The following is a 27,751-nucleotide window of genomic DNA, read 5'->3' as shown; positions in this document are numbered from 1 at the left end:
GCCAGCTCCTTTGACACCCTGACCAGCTATTCCGATCAATGAGCAGCTTCACTGATGCGGCAGATTTGCTGTAACCAATGTTCTTGGAGTCCAATATAGTCTTGTGATCATAAAAAAACACATCTAACAAAAAAAACGCCTTTGTTTAGCCCTTGAGAAGCTGCTGCATCCAAACACACCACCATCTTACCAGAAGTCAGGAAAGGTCAGGGAAACCAGTGTAGAAAGGAGACATGGGTGATACAATTTCAGAGGTATGAAAAATCGTTAATGCAATGTAATTGTGAACCTGGGGTAGTTAGTCTGCTTCAGATTTATAGATGAGCAAATTAAGATGGACTGAGCTATTTTTTATCCCTGTAATTATATATTCACTAGGAAGGTAAAAAGATGAATACTGGATTGTCACAGCAGAAATTGTGTGTCGTTTTGGTCACCGAATTACAGGAAGGATATTAATAAGGTTGAAAGAGGGCAGAGAAGGTTTAAAAGGGTGTTGCCGAGACTTGAGAAACCGAGTTACAGAGAAGGGTTCAATAAGTTAGGACTTTATTTCCTGAAGCTTAGAAGAATGAGGGAAGACTTGATAGAGATATATAAAATTATGATGGGTATAGGTAGAGTGAATGCAAGCAGGCTTTTTCTACTGAGGCTAGGGGAGAACATGGGACCAGAGGACATGGGTTAAGGGGGTGAAGGGTGAAAAGTTTAAAGGGAATATTGGGAGGGGAGCTTCTTCACACAGAGAGTGGTGGGAGTGTGGAATGAGCTGCCAGTTGAAGTGGTAAATGCGGGCTCACTTTTAACATTTAAGAAAAACTTGGACAGGTACATGGATGAGAGGTGTATGGAGGGATATGGTCCAGGTGCAGGTCAGTGGGACTAGGCAGAAAAATGGTTCGGCACAGCCAAGAAGGGCCAAAAGGCCTGTTTCTGTGCTGTAATGTTCTATGGTTCTATGGTTCTAAATTTAATGTTCTTTTACATTAATGATGTTATGCAAATTTTGGTGTGACTTGTGGCAATGAGGATCAAATTCAAAAGCAAATGCTGATGTTGGAAAAGTTAAATAAAGAGGGAATATTTGCAGAATCTCCAGGAGTCAAGCAGCACCTGTGAAGAGAGAAAGAGACCTGTCAGCAGAATCTAGGTGCTAAATTCCAGCAGCTTGAAAGGCTTTGTGTCCTGACTCTTCCCCTATTTCTTATATGGTTTTTCAGGCAGGTTATAAAATGCAACAATGTCAGGATCAGCTTTGAGTTAGTCCATGTTCTACAGACTTGGGCACCTTGGCTGTGTGAGTTACCTGTGTGTTTTTAATATAGAAGGTGTAATTGATTTAAATATCAAAATGAGGGTCTTCTACCTGAAGATGGATCTGTTTGCTAAAATAGTTTGTGGAAGCTCTTGACATTGGATCTTATTGTTGATGAGGAGGTTATTGTATTAACAGTCAAAAAGCATTATGCAGAGGAGTAGTTAAGGAACATTCATTTAAAGTAATCAGAGTCACTGACAATAATCTACTTTTTACTCTGATTGGTATTCCTTTTACCTTAATCTATTCATAAGCTTCCAGTACATAGCAGGTGACATTTTGAAGTTCAAAGTTCAAAGTAAATTTATCATCAAAGTATGTATGCTATATCCAATCTGGAGATGTGTCTGCTTACAGACAGTCAGGACACGGAGAAACACAATAGAGCTCAATAAAAAAACAAAGAATGGTCAAGCACCCAAAATGCAAAAACTGAACAGATCGTGTAAACTCAATCTGCTGTGCACTCTGTTGTCACTGAGTTACCTACCACTCTACCTTTTAGGCACTGCACTTCTTTGGCAGTAATTCTCAGGAAGGGAAAGATTAAAAGAACATATTGAATGGTTGCTGAGGGATCTGGGTGTTCTATTGCCTTTTTCGGATTACTGTTGTGTCTGTCCAACTACATATTAAATAAATAAAGGCACGCATTCGGAGAAGTTAATGGAGGAGAATTCACTGCAGAGAGAGCAACAAATCAATGCACAGGCATAAGTTATCAGTCAATCATTGTTGCTAAGGGGAGTCATTGCAGTAAAAGAAATAGATCCATACATTACACTTCTACCCCCTTTAGATTAATGTAACGTAAAACTGTATAGGTAAAAAATCTTCAATTTTCCTCTAACAATCCATGCTTAAATAAAAATGCTTTCACAATAACTGCCCACAACTACCTTCAAGATACTAAAGATCCAGCCTTTTGGGTGGTGGCTCTGTTTCTTTCAGGATAGTGCCTCTGGACCTGTGGAGTGGCATCAGGTTTGGCAGGTGTCTTGCCTAAGACAACATTCTCTGTTGCAGGTGCCACGTTGTTATTGGTGGCATGGTCATCACTGAGATGAAATTCAGTGTAATGTCTCCGCCTTGCTGGTTCAGCCAACTCAGGTGTGTTCTTCAGCTGAGCATCCAGTATCTGGTCCACATGACATCTCCATGTCTGATCTCCAACATCCACTGTGTGCATCAGCTGTCCAGTTCTTTCAGCTATCCGACTAGGTGTCCTCTTGCCTTCTCGGTAATCACGCACTAGGACGTCCTGTCCAACTTTGCAGTTCCTTGCTGATTTACTTAGCAACTGGCTGAACTGTTTATTCTCTACTTCCCTCCATAGGTCTTGTTTCAGGAGGTCTATGCGAGATCTCAGATTCCTGCTCATGAACAGCACTGCAAGTGTTTGATTTGTCATTGCATGAACAGAGTCTGACCCACAAAAAGGAAGATGTCCACCTTGTGCTGTAGAGAAATGTCCTCCTTGTCCATTAGAAACATTATTAAAGACCAATATAGGCAATAAAGCATCTCCCAACAGCAAACTGAAAGTGAATATGATGTATCGAGGCTCTCTTTGTCACTCCTCGCATGCAGACCATACTCACTCAGCCTGATAAGCACTTTACCAAGGTTCTGGAGGAGCTCTTTATTGTTCTTGCCTGTCACAGGGATGTCATTAAGGTAACATTTTGCTCCTGGGATACCTTAAAGCACTTGGTCCATTGCTCTTTGCCAAATCTCTGGAGCTCATGCAACGCTAAAGATGAGGCAATTATACTGGAACAGTTGCTTATGAGCGTTGATCGTGAGGAACTTCCTGCTTGACTCCTCAATCTTCATTTGCAGATAGATTTGTGACAAGTCAATCTTTGAAAACCTTTCCCCGCCTGCCAAAGATGCAAAGACATCTTCTATTCATGGCAGGGGATACTGCATCAAATGCACAAGGGGTTAGTGCTCACTTTGAAGTCCACACATATGCAAGTAGCTCCAGCTTCCCTTTCCTGATCACTGGGACAATGGCCATGGCTCAATTGCTCCACTCAAGCTTGGAGAAAATACTATATGCCTCCAAGCTCTGAAGTCCACTTTAGGACGTAGAGCATAAGGCAATGGATGGGCTTTATAGAATCCTGGTGTTGTTGCTTAATCTAGCTTAGTTCTGACCTTCATGCCTTTGAGTTTACCAATATACCTTCTGAAACACCTTGTCATTAGCATTAAGCAGCTGTGACAGTTTCTGGTTAGTACTACAGTTTGGTAGAATGTTGCCTGCTGATGACATATTGAGAGCTTTGATTGTGTGTGCCAGTCTAGTTGGATTTTTCTCAACCATTCATGTTTGAAAAGTGCTAGCACTCCACTTTTCAACACATAAATCTCTAACTACAACACACACAAAATGCAGGTAGAACACAGCAGGCTAGGCAGCATCTATAGGGAGAAGCGATGTCGACGTTTCGGGCCAAGACCCTTCATCAGGACTAACCGAAAGGAAAGATAGTAAGAGATTTGGAAGAAGAGGGGGCAGGGGGAAATGCGAAATGATAGGAGAAGTCCGGAGGGGGTGGGATGAAGCTGAGAGCTGGAAAGGTGATTGGTGAAAGTGATACAGAGCTGGAGAAGGGAAAGGACCATGGGACGGGAGGCCTCAGGAGAAAGAAAGGTGGGGGGGAAGCACCAGAGGGAGATGGAGAACAGGCAAACAACTAAATATGTCAGGGATGGGGTAAGGAGGGGAGGAGGGGCATTAACGGAAGTTAGAGAAGTCAATGTTCATGCCATCAGGTTGGAGGCTACCCAGCAGGTATATAAGGTGTTGTTCCTCCAACCTGAGTTTGGATTCATTTTGACAATAGAGGAGGCCATGGATAAACATATCAGAATGGGACGTGGAATTAAAACGTGTGGCCACTGGGAGATCCTGCTTTTTCTGGCGGACCGAGCGTAGGTGTTCCACAAAACGGTCTCCCAGTCTGCATCGGGTCTCGCCAATATATAAAAGGCCACACCGGGAGCTCCGGATGCAGTATACCACACCAGCCTACTCACAGGTGAAGTGTCGCCTCACCTGGAAGGACTGTCTGGGGCCCTGAATGGTGGTGAGGGAGGAAGTGTAAGGGCAGGTATAGCACTTGCTCCGTTTACAAGGATAAATGCCAGGGGGGAGATCAGTGGGAAGGGATGGGGAGGACGAGTGGACAAGGGAGTCGCATAGGGAACGATCCCTGCGGAAAGCAGAAAGGGTGAGGAGGGAAAAATATGTTTGTTAGTGGGATCCAGTTGGAGGTGGCGGAAGTTACGGAGAATTATATGTTGGACCTGGAGGCTAATGGGGTGGTAAGTAAGGACAAGGGGAACCCTATCCCAAGTGGGGTGGTGGGTGGATGGGGTGAGGACAGATGTGCGGGAAATGGGTGAGATGTGTTTGAGAGCAGAGTTGATGGTAGACGAAGGGAAGCCCCTTTGCTTAAAAAAGGAAGACATCTCCTTTGTCCTGGAAAGAAAAGCCTCATCCTGAGAGCAGATGCGGCGGAAACGGAGGAATTGTGAGAAGGGGATAGCATCTTTGCAAGAGACAGGGTGGGAAGAGGAATAGCCCAGGTAGCTGTGAGAGTCAGTAGGCTTATAGTAGATATCAGTAGATAGGTCGTCTCCAGAGATGGAGACAGAAAGATCAAGAAAGGGTAGGGAGGTGTCAGAAATGGACCAGGTAAATTTGAGGGCAGGGTGAAAGTTGGCCTCCTTTATTGTCAAAATGAATCCAAACTCAGGTTGGAGGAACAACACCCTATATACCGGCTGGGTAGCCTCCATCCTGATGGCATGGATATTGACTTCTCTAACTTATGTTAATGCCCCTCCTCCTCTTCTTACCCCATCCCTGACATATTTAGTTGTTTGCCTGTTCTCCATCTCCCTCTGGTGCTTCCCCCCCCCCCCCACTCCTTTCTTTCTCCTGAGGCCTCCCGTCCCATGATCCTTTCCCTTCTCCAGCTCTGTGTCACTTTTGGCAATCAACTTTCCAGCTCTTAGCTTCATCCCACCCCCTCCAGTCTACTCCTATCATTTCGCATTTCCCCCTGTCCCCTCTACTTTCAAATCTCTTACTATCTTTCCTTTCGGTTAGTCTTGGTCCGAAACGTCGACAGTGCTTCTCCCTATAGATGCTGCTTGGCCTGCTGTGTTCTACCAGCATTTTGTGGGTGTTGCTGTTTGAATTTCCAGCATCTGCAGATTTCCTCGGGTTAAATCTCTAACTGCTGTGTTTGGCCTCTGTACATCACGATCACTTTCAGTTTGTTTTTGAAAGACACTTTTATACCTGTGTAGGTCTTTAGTATCACCAAAGTCTTTTCTAATGGTAGCTTAGAAAACAATCTGTTGTAGTCAGCCTCTAAACTTACAGACAAAGCAGATCCTGTATGCAGCTCCATTTTCAGTTTTACACCAGGCACATTTGTTGTGTTCCATATGATTTTATGATCTGCTTCAGTAGTGCGATACAGTTCTAGGCATGACAGCTCATCTTTGTCAGACAACGTGTTGTCTGATTCAGTTTCACATTCAGTCACCTTATGCATTTTTTTAGCCTTATATTTGAAATTTCTCACTTTGTGTGGTTTTTCTCATTGGTTGTGTCTTTTTGTCTGACTTGCACTCTCTCTTGATGTGGCCTTGTCTGTAACACTTCCTGCAAGTTTCTTCTTTCAACCAAGAGTCACTTGCATCATGGGAGGATTTGCCACATTGATAACATTTTTGTTTTTTGCAACAGTCAGGGACATTTTGTGTGTTTCACATTCTAAAGTCATTTTCTGTAGTTCTGCCATGTCCTTTACTGCAGTCTTTAATGATATTGTGATGGTCGATGCCCATTCTAAGGTTAGGTCTCTTCTGACAGGTGCTTTGACTACGCTTGCCACACACAAGCCTGCTCCTTAAGGTGGCAGAAAGTCACAGTACTGGGAAGGTTTGCACAGTTTTGCTATGTGTTCAGAAATGCTTTCATCTTTTGTCTGGTTCCTGTCGTGAAATCTAAATCTCTCTGCTATTACTAGCAGTTTTGGACTTAAGTGGTTTTGCAAAGCTGCAACAATTTTGTTCAGTGCCTTGCTTACTCGATTTTCAGGAGTTACTAAGTTCTGTAGGAAACTGTACTTTCTAGCACCCATTAAGCTAAGAAGTGTGTAGACTTGCTTTATCACATCCACATCATTAGCCGTACAATATAGTTCAACCCTCCTGATATACGATTCTGTGTCCTCATTAGCACTAGCAAATTTGTCAACTTTCCCAACTAAGACCGTCATCATGTTATTTTTACATTAAGTCAAGTCAAGTCACTTTTTATTGTCATTTCGATCTTAACTGACAATGCTTTTCAGGACCATAGTGCTACATGAAACAGTACAAATCTATACTGAACTAAGTAAAAACAACTCAGAAAAAAACTACACTAGACTACAGGCCTTCCCAGGACTGCATAAAGTGCACAAAACAGTGCAGGCATTACAATAAGTAATAGACAAGACAATAGGCACAGTAAGTTGGTGTTGGTCCAGACTCTGGGAATTGAGGAGTCTGATGGCTTGGGGGAAGAAACTGTTACATAGTCTGGTCGTGAGAGCCCAAATGCCTCGGTGCCTTTTCCCTGATGGCAGGAGGGAGAAGAGTTTGTCTGAGGGGTGTGTGGGGTCCTTCATAATGCTGCTTGCTTTGTGGATGCAGCATGTGGTGTAAATGTCTGTAATGGTGGGAAGAGAGACCCCGATAATCTTCTCAGCTGACCTCACTATCCGCTGCAGGGTCTTGCGATCTGAGATGGTGTAATTTCAAAACCAGGCAATGCTGATTGTGAGTCACCGTGTACTGTGCTCTCCTGATTTGATATATTTGATATTCTATGTTCGCCTACTTCTTGGCATTTGTGCAATTTGTTCTTTTTTCGTGTATTGGGTGCATGATATTTTTTCTCTGGTAAACAAAATATCCTTACACTCCAGCGAAGTATACAGAATAATCTGCCACAGAACTTGCCTGCCTCCTTGTGGTTTAATGCTACAATTACACTTCCCCATCAGATCTCTTCACTTTCTTTTCATTGAAGTAAACATTAATGTGTTTGTACTTCACCAGAGGGTCAAATCCATCACGTCCAGTTTACTGATTAGTAAAAGTACTTTGCACTTTTTCTGTATTATTGGAATACATGAAACATAATTTAAATCTTATTATTCTCTTGTTGACTTTTTTTCTGTTTCTGGTCCTCTAGTTTCCACAGCTCTAAAATACGTATAATGTGGAAAATTCATTACCAGCCATAGAAATAATAATGTTTGGTTCTAGATTAGATTTGACTCCATTCAGAACTCTCATGGATTTGGAGTTTAACATAATCAAGGCACAACAGTTTTGACTGGCTGCCCATCCACCACTCAAAAGATGTATTTTTTTCTCAGATATTGTATAGTTGCTGCAGTATGTCTCCAAATTTTTTATATTCACCTGGGCTAATGAATAACGTTATCCAAACCTGCAAATTATACAATCAGAAAGGACAAGAGCTTCAGGCACATGGGCACACTAGATCAGAGGTGAGAGCCCATTTTGCTCGCTCTTCGCAATATTCACTCCTCTCCCCAGCACGCTGGAGCCTTTTGCTGTTCTGTCGTTGGGTCAATTTAAACACCAGCCCAGATAGACTGAAAAAACAGGGTGGAAACCAGAAGGAGGGAGCACAGAGAATGTTGGTGGAAACCAGGAGAGAGATCACAGGGAGTGTTGTTTACTGAGCTTGGAAAATTCAGAATTAGAATCAGGTTTTATTATCACTGACATGTGTCATGAAATGTGTTGTTTTGTGGCAGCAATATAGTACAGGACATAAAAATCGCTATAAGATATCATGAATAAATAAATAGTACAAAATATTAATGGTGGCTAATGTTCATGGACCATTCAGGAACCTGTCAGCAGAGGGGAAGTATCTATTCCAAAAATGTTGAGTGTGGGTTTCAAGCTCCCGTACCTCCTATCCGATGGTAGTAATGAACAGAGGGTATGTCTCAGATAGTGAGTGTCCTTAATGATGATGTTGCCTTCTTGAAGTACTGTCATTTGGAGGTGTCATCTTTGGTGCTGTGGGTTGTTCCCGTGATGGGGCAGGCTATTAGCAGCCTCTTTTGATCCTGTACATCAAAGCTTCCATATTACATGGTGTTGCAAACAGTGATAATACTCTCCACTGTATATCTGTAGAAATTTGCTACAGCCCAGGGTGATATTCCAACTCTCCTCAAACTCCCACTCGTGTGCTTTCTTCATGATTGTCTCAATGTGTTGGGTTCAGGATAGATCCTCTGCGATGCAGATGCCCAGGAATTTGAAGCTGCTCACCCTTTCCACTTCTGACCCCTCAATAAGGACAGGTGTTCATCCCCTCCATCACTGATCCCTCAATGAGGACAGGTGTGTGTTCCCTCTCCACTCTTGACCCCTCAATGAAGACTACTGTTTATTCTCCAGACTTCCCCTTCCTGAAGTCCACAATCAATTCTTTGGTTTTGATGATGTTGAATGTAAGGCTGTTGTTGTGACACCACTCAATACTCCTGTCATTGTGTTGTGGACTACCCAAATGGAGTTCGTGGTGATTAGTGTGACACAAGTACAATTCGAGGCACAGAGTTCGGAGTTCAATTCTGGTGCCTGAATCTTTGTACGTCCTCCCCATGGAATGCATGGGTTTCCCACATACGTTCCAGATTCTTCCCATAATCCAAAGACATATCGGGTAGGTTAACAGGTCATTGTAAATTATCCTGTGATTAGGTTGAGTCGGGGTTGCTGGGGCGGTAAGTCTTAAAGCGCTGGAGTGGCCTGCTCTGCGCTGTATCGCTAAAATAAATTTTTTTAAATGTGGTGTTGTTCCTCTAGTATGTACTTGGTCTCACCTGGGAAGTGGAAAAGGCTGAGGATGGACAGGTTGGTCTGGGAATAGGAAGAGGAGTTGAAATGGCTTGGAGCCGGGACTTCAGGATGGTCATTGCAGACAGAATGTAAGTATTCCACAAAATGGTCGCCCAGCCTGCATTTGGTTTCAGTGAAATAGAGGTGGCTGCAATGAGAGTTCTGAATATAGTAGATGAGATTCAAGGAGGTGAATGTGAAATAGGCTAAACTCCCCTGAAAACGTACACACAAAACATATAGAACCTAGCTTGTGTAAGACTACAAAAGGATTTTAAATTGGATGTAAAAAAAATCTGGATAGTATGTGACATGTTATCAGTGAATTCATCGTCAATTAATGACAGGGAGGTTTTAAATGGAGACAATATCCACCTTTTAAATATAGCTTCTGGCTTTAGATTAATTACAGTTGGCTCCTGTAGTATTTGTGAGCTCCAAATTGTGATGGATGAGGGAGAGCCTAGTACATGGCTCCACACTGTCTTTTACTGCTGCTGTGAAAATATATAATCCAAACTGTCACATACATACTATAGTACTTGTTGCTATCAAAATTGATGTAATGGTTATGAGGCACTGAATTCCATAAATTAATTTTAAGTGATGACATATTACAGTGTATAAGCTTATAGACTTGAAATTCGCAATTAATGGATTGTGACTACCAGACATCCAGATTGCAAAAGAAAGCCTGAAAAGTCATGTGAAATCCCTTGAGTAATAATGCACAGTAAAGTTGACAACTAAACTCCAATTAATCAAGATCATGCTTCCATCATTAAGTTGATGTACATTTGAATGGTTTGCATTAAAACCAATAAGGGCTTCATCCTACTTTTAAAAGTTAGTGCTTCTTTTTAAGACTGCCCATGGCAATATCTAGATAATGGAGGCATTGCCACTGTAGTTATGTTAACAATAAGTCACACTCCAGAAGTAATTACTCACAAACCTGAGGAAACATAGTCATATTGGTAAAGTGATAAGGTCATTAACATTGATAATTGATTAGTGGGTGGTATAATTAAGACTCAATAGATGTAGAAATTTATTTCTGCTGCTTGTTCTATGCTTCCATTTTAATAACTTCTGCAAAAACATCTTTGACATTTTGTAGGTCATTCAGTTTTTAAAAAAGTAAATAAGAAAAGCATAGTGAACATTGTGCTCCACTGCACCAGCTGTTGCTTTTAATAAAAAGGAAGGTACAACCAAGTCTGAAGTGATTGAAGATGTAAATAGAGAACAATATGTCAGTGAAGCTCTCTAAACAGGACTGAAACATTTGAATTAGTTAGGTCACACCTTTCTTCTTTTTTATATCTGTTTACATACATGAATGTTCAGAAAAGGCTAAAATGCCTTTGCTATTTCAATAGTCAATTAGAATTTCAATGGAGATTGAGCAATATTTGTGATTTTAAGCTGTTGGGAATCATGGGGAGGTTGTGTTCAGCTGGACTAAACTTATTTACAATAAACTTTTTGGTATTTACAGTAAACCTGTCAATGTTCTCAGAAAAAGCTTGTCATTATCAGCTAGCCCCATTCTCTCGTGCTCTCTGCCTCAGTGTTCCTTTGTCGTTGTTAACCCTACCACACACCCAGGGGAGCAGCTGATCGCTCCGTGGAAGATTAAATTCCTGAACTTGATCTATACTGGTAGGAATGTTTAAGGCTATTGGCAAGCCCCCTAATTATTCACAGAGTGCTGACTTGAAGTTGAGATGTATGAGTGCTGTAAGAAATACGTAATGGAATTCTGTCATCAGGTAGCTGTGAGGCCCAGGCTCCCTATCTCTGCTGGCCATGCATTCCAGCATTCTGGTTATCTCCAAGGCTGCCTCCTCTGCAGGTGTTAATTGTGAGATGGCTGCGGGGGCGGGGATGCCCTGCACTCTCCGCTCTGTAAGGGTGGAATACAGAGATCCATGAGTGAGAGTGATGGGGTGTGTTGAGTGAATGAATAGAAAACATTTCATAAAAGCAACTCACAAAAGTAAGCCTGATGTTGTGTAAGAATGAAGGTGAAATCAGCGTTCACCAAGTCGATAAGGATGTGAGCAGGAGTTTAGGCAGAGAGTGAAAGAGATAAAAAGAGATGGTGTACCTGCAAAGTATATTGGAGTGAACAATGACACATCGGAACAGATAATAGGGAAAATAAAGAGGCTGGATGAAAATGCTCATTAAACTTGGGTAAATCTCAAAGTTCAAAGTAAATGTATTATCAAAGTGCATATATGTCACCATATACTGGCTAGTGATTCACTTTCTTGCAAGCATTCACAATAGAACAAAGAAATACCACAGAACCAGTGAAAAACTATACACAAAGAAAGACTGACACACAAGCATTGCGCAAAAGAAGGCAAACTCTGCAAGTACAATAATAATAAATTCCAAATAAATAATACGAAGATAATTGATCATTGTGATTAGGCTAGTGTGCAGCTGGGTAATGCAGCTCATTGGGCCAAAAGGGCCTGGGAGCTATAAATCAATAAATAAAACAATAAATCAATAAGACAAGTTGTAGGGTCCTTGAAAATGAGTCCATAGGTTGTGGAATCAATTCAGTGTTGAGGTGAGTAATGTTATCCATGCGGGTTCTGAAGACTAATAACTGCTCCTGAACCTAGTGTTGTGGGACCTAAGGCTCTTCTACCACCCTCCTGATGTCAGCAGTGAGAAGGGAGCATGGATTGATAGTCTTGTGGCAGCAGTCCTTGTAGATCTCTATCACTGTCCACATTTTTTACTGATCTGACGATGTCACTAAACTGTCTGTAGCATTGAATCCCTCGCGGGGAGTCGCATGCTGGCAGCTCACTTCCTTGTGAGTCCCCGGTCTGTGTTGCCGGCTGTTTTCATCCCTGTCCCAGCAGGGAAGATGATCTTCCTATGAATCCTAGAAGGAAGTCATTCAGCCCGGTAGCTACAAGTCTGTTCTTAGTAGTAATATCCAGTCAGTCCCATTCCACCATTCTTCAACCGTATCCCCTTCAAATGATTATATCCAGTTTTCTTTTGACCATCCTAATTGATTTGATTCCTACCAATCCTATAGGCAGTGAATTCCAGGTCACTGTCCCAGGCCTCTACTGACTAAAGTATTTCCTTACATCTCCATTAAATTCTGACCTTGCCATAGATGCTAACTTCCTCCAAAATTAATAAAGAATACTATTTGTACCTGCTTGCCTGTTCTTCAATGAGCTCCTAATGGAACAGCTTGTCTTTCTCCGTCATGATCTTGTACTTGACTAAAAAAAATCACTAAATCATAGGGCAGTCTTGACCACATTTGCAGTATTAGTCTGCTTTCCTTGGGCTGTGCAACTAACTTCAGAATCATAGAAACATCCCGCTTGCAATGTGTCCGTACACAATGTAACCAATGTTGAACTGCACTTTACAGAGACGTGCTGCAGAAACGTGAAGTCTATCACCCAATTGTGACTATCCCAACCAAATTTCTCCCTTTACGGTAGCTAACCTGCAACCCCAGCCCACAGAAAATCAAAAATTCCACTCTCAAGACCTGAAACCAGGAATGGACAATAAATCAATAGAAGGACTATGTAATACAAAATAAAACCAAGTTGATGAGAATAGCTTGCATAACTCATTTGATGAACACAATTTAAAATTTAATTTAGTTGGCTGTCAATTGCTCACATATTTCAGCAATATAAATATTTGTAATACCGTGTGTTTGTCTTTTAAATTTAAAACAAATATTGTCAGGGAGCATACAAAGACCCATCTCAAAAACCCCATTTTGTTGCTGACAATAGAATATACAGAACTGTATATGTCTTAGGGACATATACTGTATATATAGCTAGGATGCCTAAGACTTTTACACAGTACTATACTTATCAATGTGGAGCCGAAAGTAAGCTTGGAAACCTGGTGGGAGCAAAAGATGTTCGGAATGGTGAGGGTGGAGCACCATGGGAATAGTGTGGAACAGGAGGCAGAGATGGAGTACCGGGGAGGGGTATTGGCTTTGATGCAGACACCAGGCAAAGACATATGATTCCAAACAGTTGATTTATTGATCATTACAGGATGTCTTTCTAGTGCTTCCTGGTCTCTCCCCTCTCCCTGTCCCCTTTTCACTCTCAGTTCACAATAGAGACCCATATCAAAACCAGGTTCATCATCACTCACATATGTCATGAAATATGTTTTTTTGTGGCAGCAGTACAGTGCAATACATGATTACTACAGTACTGGGTAAAAGTCTTAAGCACCCTAGATATATACATGAGTTTAAGAGTTTTGCACAGTACTATATAAACATTTAAAACCATTCAAAATGAGGTAAATTATTTCTTCACTAAACTGATATTAGAAGTAGGTGAGGTTAATTTAAATTGATTCCATTCTATTTGTCCATTTTCAAGTGGGCAGTAACTCTTCTTGCCACCAACTATCTGCCTGAGATGGAAATGTACTTCCCAGCAAATTGCAGATTTTAAATTGCATTCAATCACTTTATCAATTGCTCTGAGATTGAGTCCACGTAATTTTTACCTGAGAATTTATTGTTCATTTGTTCAATTGAGTGTTCACTCAATCTAAGATCAGTTGGCCTCTAGAATCAATTGTAGCTCAAGTTTAAATGAGGATTACATTGCAAGACCTAAGAATTTATAAACAGCAGAAGCAAATCAGACTTCTGAGCTGAATATTAAATTAGATCTTGATTGCATCTTAGCTCCATTTATAAACCTTCCTGTCAGATCCCTAAATATTACCTGACATAAATCTATCTGTAACAATGTTAAGTATTCCCAAATTCCAGCAACTTTGACTTCTGAAGATCATTTCAAACTTCTACAATCTTTTCCAAAAATTTATTTAAACTGAAGTTAAATACATAAAACTCAGCTAATTACTCAAAACATGTTTAATAGGAAATTGAAAACAACATTTACTGCTCTTCTAAACAGAATTATGGAATAAGATGTGAAGTAATCAATAAGAGAATAGACAGTGATAACCACTGAAAATAGACCTGTCTGCTTATTGATGTGATTGCTGTGAGAAGCCAGTATTAATCATTGGCTTTGTCTCTGCTGGTGGTCCCTGTATTGAAAGAGGTGAGGAAAGCAAGCATGATCTTGTTAAGTCAGTTTATAATACTTCAAGGGGAAGTGGATTGTAGCTGTAGTAGTTGTCTCAAGTATGATGAACTCATGTTGAGGCAATGAAAGTTGGCACAGCATGAGAGAGTTCTCAGAACTTTGGATGGTTGCAGTGAAGATCGTGCCAAGGAGGTACAAAGTAGAAGAGAGATCCAGTATCCACAGGGGACATGGAGGTTCTCTGGGCATACATTTGCGAATGAGACCATTCTCAGGAAAGAACATCCAAGGATCTTGAGACATTGTCAAAAACAGAGCAGCAAACCTGAGTATGTGATCAAAGTCGGTGTATGTGACTTCAAATCCTGCAGGAATCATGCTCCACATTTCTACATCTTGCATGCCAACAACCTTTGACCTAGAACCAGAGGTCATAGGTTAAGGGTGAAAGGGGAAAGATTTAAGGGAAACCTGAGGGGGAACTTCTTCATTCAGAGTGTGAGTGTGGAGCAAGCTGCCAGTGGAAATGGTGAATGGAGGATTGATTGAAGTGTTTAAGACAAGGCTGCATACGCACATGGATGACAGGGGTATGGAGGGCTCTGGTCCAGGTGTGGGTCAATGGGTCCAGGCAGAATAACAGTATGGCACAAAATTGATGGGCTGAATGGCCTGTTTCTGTGCTGTGTGACTCAATGACCATCAGGACTCATATATATATATATATAATTCAAACGTACCATCATTCCCCTGTACATCTCGCACTTTCCCAAGTCCTTTATCACTATCTCAAACTGCCAGCCATTAAACTCTACCAAGAATTTCACCCAAGGATAACGTGTAAAAGATAAAACACTTTGCTCTGACTTTCGAAATTACTACAAGTAGCTGAAGCTAATCAGTAGGAGGCAGAGGTGAGGGCATCTCTTCAACACATGGATCTGTTATTGTGAGGATGTTGAGACTATTGGAGCTACAGAAGATGACATTATGGAAGGTGGCAATGTCCTCAGGCCTAATCCTGCATCACCATAATTTCTCCACATCCACTTTGATATATAAGATACAGGTGGCATAGATATGCAGTTGTAACTTCCTTCAATTCATCAGTACCCTGGCCACTTACTCTTTTCCCTTCAGAGAGCAAAAAGTGACAGCTCTTCAGGCTTGTTAAAAGAGAGAGAACAGAGTGAGGATGAAAACTATTTGAACATCGGGCCGTTGGGCGGCAAGGTAATGTAGTGGTTAGCATGATGCTTTACTGTACCAGCGACCCTGGTTCAATTCCCATCGCTGTCTGTGAGGAATTTGTACATTCTCCAGTGACCGCGTAGGTTTCCTCCAAGTGCTCTGGTTTCCTCTCTTAATCGAAAGACATACCGGTTGGTAGGTTATTTTGATTGTTGTAAATTGTCACATGATTAAGCAAGGGTTAAATCAGTGTTTGCTGGGCAGTGTGGATCGAAGGCCCAGAAGGGCCTGCTCCAAGTTGTATCTCAATAAATAAATAAAAACCATTTCAGATACTAGAACACTTATGTTGGCACTAGCATAGAAATGTGATTTGCATATATTGAGGAACATCCAAACTTCAAGCTACCTGTTACTTTAATTCTCAAACCTTGTCCCATTTTGTCCTCTCCATACTCAGCCTCTTACATTGAACTAGTGAAGCTCAGTGTAAACTGAAGGATCAATACCTTTCCTTCTGAATAACCACTTCACAGAAACCTAGAATCAACACAGAATTCAACAATTTCAGATAATTGATGTTTTTAGCAGATTTATTTCAGATTTCCAGAATTCATAGTATTGTCCAGTAGTAATTTCAGATAATGATATTGCTTCTCCCAATGGCAGTTCCTCCAGACTTGCCTTTTGAATCTTGATTTGAATAATTAACATCCTCTTCTGCCTGGCACGATCATTGCTTTTTGACTTTTGCTCTTTAACCTTTTATAATTATTCCCTTTCTATTTTCTCTGCACATCAAAAATGCATTTCTCATATGTCGTACTATAAAAGACCATTAATCTGAAATATTAATTTGGTTTCTGTCTCCACAGATGCTTTTTCATTTGCTGAGTAAATGCTGATTTATACTTGTATAGGCTACGCCGCAGCCTACTCCGTAGCCCTGATTTTCACTTCTGCACTGTTCTACGCCGTAGCGAGCATGCGTTGGTGTGCACCAAAATGATAGTTGGCGGTGGGGTTTCTATGCCACTGTGTTGCGTTTCTTCATGAGAGACATGGACGAGGAAATGTATTTCAAACATTTTCGCATGTCGGCAGGTAGGTTTGACGATTTGGTTCATCTATTTTGTTTCTTCCCTTGTCTTATTCAGTAGAGTGGTATGACACAGGAACAGGGTGCTTGAGCCAAACACAATGCCAAATAAACTAATTGTTTTCTGCCTGTACATGATCCATATTTCTCCATTCCCTTTATACTATATTTATGGGCCTATCTGGTAGCTTCTTATATACCGTATTATCTGCTCCTAACATTCCACCCAGCAGCTTGTTCCAGGTAACCTACTTCTCTCCATGTAATTTGAACTTGCCCCACAATCACTTTTAAACCTTCACCCTCTCTCCTTAAATATATGAATTCTAGCAGTTAATGTTTTTTTTCCTTGGAGTGGCAGAGTGGAGATACCTCTCTACTAAATGAGGTGTAATGTGACCCATCTCACCACTAGCCTGCAGGTCACCCTTGGGCAAGATGTAGAACCTGCTTATCTCTCCAAGTAAGGTCGTGTGAAGCCAGGGGAGCAGATAGTGGATGGTTGTATCAGCAGCTAATGCATTTCACAAGCCCTGGGTTATGTGACCACTGATGCCAGGCAGACAATATCTGAAGAGTATTGATCATGGCTGGGGCCACCGATCTTTAAAGACACTGCCCAGAAGAAGGCTTTGGCAAACCACTTCTGTAGAAAAATTTGCCTAGAACAATCATGGTCAAGACCATGATCAGCCATATCATATGACATGGCACATAGTGAATGGATGACCCTTGGAGAAATATTCTGACTGTCTTCCTTGTCAATGCTTCTCATAATTTTATAAGCTCCTATCAGTATTCTCCTCAGCCTCCAATGCCATGGGGTAAATGACCCAAATTTATCCAACCTCTCCCTGCAGCTCGTACCCTCTAAACCAGGCAACCTTCTTGTAAACCTTTTGTCCATCCTTTCCAAAAGCTACACTTCCTTCCTGTAATGGGGTGTCTTGAATTGCACACAATACTCCCAGTGCAGCCGAACTGGAGCCTTGTATGGATGCAACATGACTTCCATGACTCTCATTCTCAGTGTCCTTTTCAATGATGGCAAGCGTACCATGACCCTTCTTTACCACCCTATCTACTTGTGTAGCCACTTTCAGTGAGCTATGGACTTGATTTCAAATATTCTTATTTATAACAACTCTGTGAAATGTTAAAATCTGCTAAAATGTTAAAAGACTTTTAATCTCAGGAAAGTTTTAGTACTTTGTACTCACCAAATTCTTTGATGCTGGGGCACCACTTTTTGACGAACCTTTTGTTGCATGAACAAAGTTCTGGGAGAAGTACTGGTAGATATGAAGCAGTCTCTTTATTCGACAAAATATCACATATAAGCTAACAGCCTTTGGAATCATGAGAGAGAGAGAGAGAGAAAGAGAAGCACGAGAAAGCACGATTTGAAACAATTGCAAAATTAGACTAATCCTTGTGGTGTATAAAATAGAATTGCCAATTACAGACACTAAAGACAGTTAAAATATCTGTGAGGAGCTATGTTAGTCCAACATCATTGAAGTATTAGCACTAAATTTAAACCAACTTCTATTTTTTCAATCAATGTGATTGATTCTAAAAAGCAAATTGTGAGAATCGGTCTTTTAGTATTGGGGCAGTAGCTTGTATGAAATTCTGAAGACAGGAAGAGATGAATTTACTTCTTATAAGAAATTAAGTTAGTTCTTATAAAATTTTACAAAAAAAGTGAGATTGCTCTTTTGAACAAGTGTTTATTCAGACTATGACACACTTTACTTGAAATATCTGTACCCATGATTAAAATGGCATTTTAATGTAGATAAAATTTGGAACCTTTGTATGTATATTCAGTATAACATTTAGAATTTGGTCATCGTTGGTGGTCAGAAACTAAGGCCGACCTTTTAAAATCTGAGATTTGTGATGCTTACAGAATTGATTGCTCGACTATCAATAAAAAAATTCTTCTGTCATATGTTAACAATAAACAACAAATTGAAATCCAACTGCCCAGTCTTTTCAATCTTTGCTTCAAATTCTTTATACTTCTAGACTACCTTGGATATATAAGAAGGATATGTTTCAACAAAACCTGCAAACAAAAATAAATCCAGGGAAGAAACTGAAGATAAATGGCCAGTGGCGATGTGAGTTCATAATGTGCCACCCACTGAGCAAACTATTCTCCCCCATGGGCACATACATCAAGCCACTTAGTGAGGGGTAAAGAAAGTTAAAAGTATCTCAGTGGAAGCTAGTTGAAATTTTTCTTCAAACAACATTCTGGTGAGATTGGTAGCACTCATTAGCCTTTAACAGAATCTGTCAAAAAATGAGCAGTGAAGGTATGATAGTTTGGAGAAAGGAAAGGACACTGATAACTTCAAAAATAGCAATGACTTATGTTCTAGGGAGATAAAACAACCTGCGAGATCCTGATGCAGACATTGAAAAAGTTTTCACTTTACTTGTTCCTCAGAATCCTCCAGTCTTCTCAGAAAAATATGTAGTTGAAAAATAGTTCCCAAATCAATTTTACAGAATAAAGTATTATGAACTTCCTGTAAAAAAAATCAGTCTGGACAAGGTCACTGCATTACAGGAAGGATATTAAGAAGGTTGAAAGAGTGCAGGGAAGGTTTACAAGGATGTTGCCGGGACTTGAGAAACTGAGTTACTGAGAAAGGTTGAATAGGTTAGGACTTTATTCCCTGGAGCGTAGAAGAATGAGGGGAAATTTGATAGAGGTATATAAAATTATGATGGGTATAGATAGAGTGAATGCAAGCAGGCTTTTTTTCCACGAGGCTAGGGGAGAAAAAACTAGAAATCATGGGTTAAGGGTGAAGAGGGAAAAGCTTAAAGGGAACATTGGGGGGAGTGCTTCTTCACACAGAGAGTGGTGGGAGTGTGGAATGAGCTGCCAGTTGAAGTGGTAAATGCAGGCTCACTTTTAACATTTAAGAAAAACTTGGACAGGTACATGGATGAGAGGTGTATGGGGGGATATGGTTCAGGTGCAGGTCAGTGGGACAAGGCAGAAAAATGGTTCGGCACAGCTAAGAAGGGCCAAAAGGCCTGTTTCTGTGCTGTAATGTTTTATGGTTCTATGGTTAAGGGTTCCCGACCTTTTTTTATACCATGAACTCCTACCATTATCTGAGGGGTCTGTGGACCCAAGGTTAAGAGCCCCTGGTCTAGAAATTCATCACTGCTGGAGACGGTTGGATGGTGCCAAACTGGAAAGGGGTTGAGGTGAGAGTGGAATGCAGACAAACTGTGTTGTTGGTGTCTGCAGCCAACAGTTGGGGGTGGGGGATGGAGGGGTGAGCTGATGGTCTGTGATTGAGGATGCAAAAGGTAATGGTGAGTTGGGTGTGTGATCACGAGTTAAGGAATGGACTGATGTGTAGGTATGGAGATATTGGTTCGGACGCCATATAGACATATAACATGGATACCAGCCCTTTGATCTGCATCACTCACCCATTTACATTGATCTTGCATTATTCCACTTATTAATTACCCCAGAATCACCCCAGATTCTACCACATACTTAGAAACCAGGGCAATTTATAGTAGCCAATTAATCTACCAACCTACAGGTCTTTGAATGTAAGAGAAAACCAGAGGAAACCCAAATGGACACAGGAAGAATTTAGAAACTCCAAACAGACAGAACCTGAGGTCAGGATTCAGTCCGAGTGACCAACGTTTTGATGCAGTAGCTCTACCAGCTGTGCCAATCCGCTACCTTCGGTGACAAGGATGAGAATATTCACCTAGAAATGTGTTTATATCTACAGAAGCATAGTCTTCAATGAACGAACCCAGAGAGAGGATTCAGGTGGGTGGGGTTGTGGGAGAAGTCAAAGAATGCTGAGAAATTGAGCAAGGTTTTGGAGCTTTGCAGATGACTAGAAGTTCATACAATGAGGTGGAGATTTAAAGCACAAAGGGTTTTACCTGGGTCAGGTACCCATAGCATTATGATATGCTGGAGTATGCTCCGTTTGAATCACACTCAGATCAGTTGTGTAAACTTGGTTCTTGTGAGTGTGCCCAATAACAGGCATGCTTTGGAATAAAGTGAATTCATTTTCCCCAGCAACTCTCAAGTCAGCTTTACATGCACATCTGACATTAATCGTACAGGTTAATCCTCGCAACCGTGATTGATGGGAAGTGCTTCACTGAATTTCTGGAGAGTCACTAAGTAGCTGGAAAACTGGGAAATCTCTTCCTTTCCAAGACACTTCCACTTTTGTTCAAAAGGCACTGAAAAATATTGTCCTATGAGATCAAATTTTCAAAGCCAATTTGCCCAAATCTAAACAGTGGTTCTTAGTGCAGAATAATTCATGATTCACCAACCATAGACTGAATTTAATGGTATGAAATTTGTCGTCGTCAAAACTGGCTGTGTTCACAGTCATTAGTCTTGAGATGTGACAGCAACTTTTGACATTAGCATATACATTGATTAACTTGGAAATCCAGAAGATGTTTTCAGTGATACTTTGCTCCTGTAATTTGTATTTATACAGGGTTTTTGACAGAGCAGAAAGTTGCAGGTATAAAAAAATGACACAGGGCCATATAACTCTTTGGCGTGCTTTGTTAAGAGCACGTTAACTAAGCAAGCTGAAGTAAGAATGGAGAGATTTGAGGAGAGAATTGCAAAGTTTAGGATTTTGGAACCACTAATGATGGAATGATTAAACTTGAAGGTGATCAAGAGGCCAGAACAGTATAGAGTAATATTCTAGTAATCTGCTTTCTAATTGTTCAAGAATCCCGATGATTTGGCATCTGAGTGATATCTTCCATACGGTCATAGTCGTAGAACATCACAGTACAGAAACAGGCCCATGCTCCCTCTTTTTAAATTTACTAAGGCTCCATTCCAATGCTCCTTTAAAGCCCCTCTGGTTAACTCGATTTTATTGTAATACTGCATATCATCTTAAAGAAATGAATTAAAAGTCTGTTGGGGGCATTAGAAGGAATAACATCCAACAGTTCCATCAGACATTACCATCAGACTGAATGTACCAGATTTTCACTTTTATTTTCGCTTGATTATCAATGAGGGCAGGAAGATACTGCTGAGATAGGAAAAGGAATAATCAAAGAGAGGTTTCAAGACAAGGGTGAGAAATTTGAATTAAGATATGCTTACCTGGGAGCAAACATTTTTTGATCCAATTGTGAATGGCGTTTGATGCAAATTAAAATGAAAGCACCAGAGCTTAGAATGACCCAGAGTTTATAGAGGGTGGAAGGAGGGAGGCTAACGGGGATTACATTGCAATAGTTATGTCAAAAAGTACCAAACAAATTGAAAGGGATTTTGGTAGCAAATGAGCTGAGGCAATGAGAGTTAGGTATGAAAGTAATATGTGGTCTTATGCTAGTCTTGGGACCAAGATTACAAACAGTTTGATTTTCTTAAACAGAAGAGAGACTACAGATACTGGAAATCCAAAACAATGCACACAAAATGCAGGAGGAACTCAGTAGGTTAAGTAGTGTCTATGGAAGTGAATAAACAGTCGACATTTTGGGCTAAGACCCTTCTTCCAGACTGAAAAGGAAGGGGGAAGATGCCAGTGTAAAAAGGTGATGGGAGGGGAAGGAGGCCAGTTAGAAGGTGATAGGTAAAGCCAGGTAGGTGGGAAAGGTAGAGGGCTGGAGAAGATGGAATCTGCTAGGAGAGGAGAGTGGATCATAGGAGAAAGGGGTAAGTAATAGGCAGGTAGGAAGAAGAAGAGGGGAGGGGGAAGTTTTTTTTCTAATCATTACCAGGGACATGAATGGATTTGATGGACATGGTTTGGACTAAGAGACAGGGACCAAAGCTTACCCAATACTTACATTGGAAAAAGTTCCTGCATTTGACGTTGGAAAGTTGAATATCAATTCACAGAGAGGAAGCATGACAAGAAGTGATGTCATTAACAGATGCAACCTGATCCTGTGAAATAGGAAGTGGTTGGGGATAGATGCTTAACATTAGCTGAGGAAAACATGGGATGAAAACCATTGCAACTGACTTTCTGATTATGACAGGATAGATAAGGCAAAAGTCAATCAATATAGAAACAATGATTATAGATTTTTTTACATAAGCTTCTCAGTTGAAAATCCATTGATGATTTTATGCCTTGATGAAAGTGGTATAACTAAATTTATTTTCAGCATGCTAGGATGTATTTCTAGCCTTGACAGATTAACTTTGTAAATGTGATTTTATATTTGCTTATAAAGAAGGGGCTATGCAGTTGAACGTTGGCTTAACTGGGGTGCAACAATGTTGCACATATTCTTTAGCGATTTGTGCATCCATTTTGAAATTAAAGTCTGAGTTAATGCTGAGTTTTCAGATTGCCTAAGATTTTTATTTGAGGCTAAAACTTGTCCAAAATGTGTAAGCAGTTGTGCAGCGTGTAAAGTTTTCTTGCGATGAGATTGTTGTCTCATTATAGTTTACATTTAATTTTAGAACCACCAGGCTTTAGTAATCTTGTTCCCCCTGAAATTGTGCTATGTAGAGGACTGGTACTTAAACTGCCTCAGAGTAGAAGGACATTTACGATGGAAGTGAGGAGGAATTTCTTTAGCCGAAGAGTGGTGAATCTGTGGAATTTGTTACCACAGGTGTCTGTGGAGGCCCAGTCATTGGGCATATTTAAGGTACAGATTGATAGATTTTTGATCTGTGTGGTGAACTACATATACCTGTCTGGACACGCCCCCTGCTGACTGCTTCTGTGGCTCCTCCCACAGACCCCTGTATAAAGGCAATCGAGGCCTGAGCCCGGCCTCTCAGTCTCCAGGATGTAGTATGGTGGCACTCACTGCTTGTTCCTTCTTCCAGTCAATAAAAGTCGATATCTCGCCTTTACGTCTCAGAGTGAGTTATTGATGGTGCATCAATCTGTCAGGGCATGAAGGGATATGGGGAGAAAGCAGGAGATTGGGGCCGAGAGGGAAATGGATGAAGTGGTGGTGTAGGCTCAAGGGACCAAATGCCCTGTTTCTGCTCCTATATTTTATGGTTTTATAGTCTTAAATTGCATTGTTTTGTCCTGACCACAATCTAAATTCAAAGGGAGAAGACCACACCTACTTTTCCTTTAGTGCAAAATGGCTAGCTCTGTGAAAAACAAAATTTAACTATATTGCAAGCTTGCTCAAAGTACAGGTATTCAAACTTACAGATTACCCTCAGGCAATATTCCCTCTAATTTTTAGTAGTCGGTGTGCACAAAAATCTTATATTGTACAATTTTTTTCCGTGATGAAGGTATGTGCACACTGAATGCATGCATGGCATGGCACAGTTTATGTAAGTTTATAAAATATTTGACATAAAACTGCACAGAATAACAACAAAATAACATAAATATTTAAGTCACTCAGTTATTTTTTTTCTCTCTCCTGTCTTTGGCATTTACCCATTCTTTGTAAACTCTATCGAGACTAATAGAACTTCCATCCAATTGATAGCTTTTGATTCTCATTAACATAACCAATTGACATTCAACTTAATGGCTTCTCAGCTTGTTTTTGAGTTGATTCATTAGGATAAAACCTCGCTCACAGTCCACACTAGACATAAGAAAGGTTCCCCCAATGTCCATCAACTGTGTAAGGTCACAAAACTGTTCACTTTGAAGTACGAATGCCACCTTTTGAGCAAAGTTTGAAATCAGGTTCGATTTAATTTTTTCTTGCACGGAAAATTTGAAATCATTAAATTGTCTAACTATTACAGTATTTTCAGCTAGAAAATCATGATATTTTAGATATAAGGTACTAACTTATTCATGGCTAAGTTTACGATATGAACACAGTCCGCCAAAGATGGCTGCCGCCGTGATGCAGCTGTACAAACCGGAACAGGAAAGGTGAGGTGACGTAAATTAGTGATGTGCATTGTGGTATTTGAAAAACTGACTAACTAGTTAACTGGAAAATTTAGCTAACAGATTATTTTCAATAAGTATAATTATTAATTACTACATTACTACATTATTTTAGGTAACTAACCTTTCGTGCGCACATTAATTTCCTTTGTGCGCTAGTTGAAAAATGTATGTGTGCGCTCACACGCTCACAGCTTCGAGGGAACGTAGCTCCCAGGCAATCCTAGAGACCGCTCCAGAGGTCCCTGCAGTAGCTCTGTGGAGCATGCAAGAGTGCAGAAGCTTATAAGTGCTCTCACGCACACTACAAACCTTCCAGCATCCACTCATTCAGCTGTACCATTCCTTTGTAGCTGAGAAAGTGTTGATTGTATTGTTGCATACCCCTATTAAAAGTTGGCTACAGAGGTTGCACCTGTTATGCTAAGTGCTAACTGCAGCTGGAGCTTGTAACATATTGAAAAGGATCACTCCTCTCGAACAACTATGTCATTTTCAGTTTAACTATCACAAGGAAATCCAGCAAAGTTGATTCGTGGCAGAGTGTTGCTGCCTTTCAGGCTTGGGACCATTAAAAAGAAGTAAAGCAATTCCTAACTGGTGAGTCAACCCAAAGTAAAGAAAATAAAAATTATTTTAGTTTTTTGAAGTTTGTTCATTTCACCTACCGTATTCCATTTGAGTGCCCCAGTTCTTCTTTTACTCTCCATGAAACATTTATTAAAGCCTCACTAAAATTCCTAATTTGCATGCCAGAATTCTTTAATTTGATAATATTGCTTATACATGCTACACGCAGCGCTAAAATTACGGCACGGAGTCGGTAACTGCAGTCGAAGGAAAAAACTTTATTCGAAATTCTCAGCCTCACTTTTAAGCCTCCCTCAACCTGCCCCCCGTGGCGCAGAGGCTTCAAAGCTCTGTGCTCGCAAACCCCCATAGGCTATCTAATTGTGAGCCGGTTCGGATGTGCCAGGAAATGGGTCGCCACATAACCCCCCCCCCCCCCCCCAGAACCGGCGATACAGCCCCCAATGTCCACAGTCTGGGCCGGAACCTGCTTGGGAGGTCGGCCTCTGCGCCGAGGTGCCGGAAACTTGGCCGGTTGCGCCAGGTCCACATGGGCCGGTTGTGCCAGGTCCACATGGGCCGGTTTGAGGCGGTCCACCGTGAGAACCTCCTCTTTCCCCCCAACGTCCAGCACGAACGTGGACCCGTTGTTCCGGAGCACCATAAACGGCCCCTCGTATGGCCGCTGCAGCAGTGGCCGATGCCCGCCCCTTCGTACAAACACAAACTTACAGTTCTGCAGGTCTTTGGGTACGCAGGTCGGGTTCCGCCCGTGCTGTGAAGTGGGTATGGCGGCCAGGTTACCGAGCTTCTCGCGTAGTCTGCCCAGGACTGCTGCGGGATCTTCCTCTTGCCCCCATGGGGCTGGTAGGAACTCCCCGGGGACGACCAGGGGCGCGCCGTATACCAACTCGGCCGACGAGGCGTGCAGGTTGTCCTTGGGCGCTGTGTGGATGCCGAGTAGGACCCAGGGAAGCTCGTCCGCCCAGTTGGCTCCTCGCAGGTGGGCCACGAGAGCCGACTTCAGGTGACGGTGGAAACGCTCCACCAGGCCGTTCGACTGTGGGTGGTAGGCAGTGGTGTGGTGCAGCTGAGTCCCCAAAAGGCTGGCCATAGCTGACCACAGGATGGAGGTGAACTGGGCGCCTCTGTCAGAGGTAATGTGGGCCAGTACACCAAAGCGAGATATCCAGGTGGTGATCAGGGTTCGGGCGCAAGATTCGGAGGTGGTGTCGGTGAGCGGGACCACCTCTGGCCATCTTGTGAACTGGTCCACGATAGTCAGGAGGTGCCGCGCTCCTCACGACACTGGTAGGGGGCCCACGATATCCACATGAATGTGGTCGAAACGCCGGTGGGCGGGATGGAACTGCTGCAGTGGGGCTTTGGTGTGCCGCTGCACCTTGGCCGTCTGGCAGTGCATGCACGTTTTGGCCCATTCACTGACCTGTTTGCGGAGTCCGTGCCAAATGAACCTGCGGGAAACCATCCGGACAGTCGTCCGGATGGAGGGATGCGCCAAGTTATGAATGGAGTCGAAAACACGGCGCCGCCAGGCTGTCGGGACGATGGGACGGGGCTGGCCGGTGGCGACGTCACAGAGTAGGGTCCTCTCACCCAGGCCTACGGAGAGGTCCTGAAGCTGCAAACCAGAGACTGCGGTTCTGTAACTCGGAATCTCCTCATCTGCCTGCTGCGCCTCTGCCAGTGCCTCAAAGTCTACCCCTTGGGAAAGGGCATGAACGGTAGGGTGAGAGAGCACATCCGCCACAGCATTGTCCTTACCCAAAACGTGCCAGACATCCGTCGTGTATTCAGAGATGTAGGACAGGTGGTGTTGCTGGCGGGACGACCAGGGGTCGGACGCTTTCGTAAACGCAAAGGTAAGCGGTTTGTGGTCCGTGAACGCGGTGAAGGGCCGACCTTCTAGGAAGTACCTGAAATGCCGGATTGCCAGGTAGAGTGCCAACAGTACCCGGTCGAAAGCACTGTACTTGAGCTCGGGTGGCCGCAGGTGTTTGCTGAAAAACGCCAGGGGTTGCCAACGACCTGCGATGAGTTGCTCCAGCACCCCACCGACTGCCGTGTTAGATGCGTCCACTGTGAGGGCGGTAGGGGCGTCCATTCTGGGATGTACTAGCATTGCGGCGTTCGCCAAAGCTTCCTTCATTTGAACGAAAGCGGCGGCGGACTCCTCGTCCCAGGTAATGTCCTTGCTCGGACCCGACATCAGGGCGAACAGGGGGCGCATGATCTGGGCAGCTGAAGGGAGGAAGCGGTGGTAGAAATTGACCATACCTACGAATTCCTGAAGGCCTTTGATCGTGGTGGGTCGGGGGAAGTGGCGGACCGCATCTACCTTAGCGGGCAGAGGAGTTGCCCCGTCTTTAGTAATCCTGTGGCCCAGGAAGTCAATGGTATCGAGTCCGAACTGGCATTTGGCGGGGTTGATTGTAAGACGGTACTCACTCAGTCGGGCGCAGAGTTGACGGAGGTGGGACAGATGCTCCTGACGACTGCTGCTGGCTATGAGGATGTCGTCCAAATAGATGAACGCGAAGTCCAGGTCCCGTCCCACCACGTCCATTAA

This window comes from Hypanus sabinus, chromosome 22, assembly GCF_030144855.1.
Source record: "Hypanus sabinus isolate sHypSab1 chromosome 22, sHypSab1.hap1, whole genome shotgun sequence".
NCBI lineage: Eukaryota > Metazoa > Chordata > Chondrichthyes > Myliobatiformes > Dasyatidae > Hypanus > Hypanus sabinus.
Note: the sequence above shows the minus strand (reverse complement) of the source record.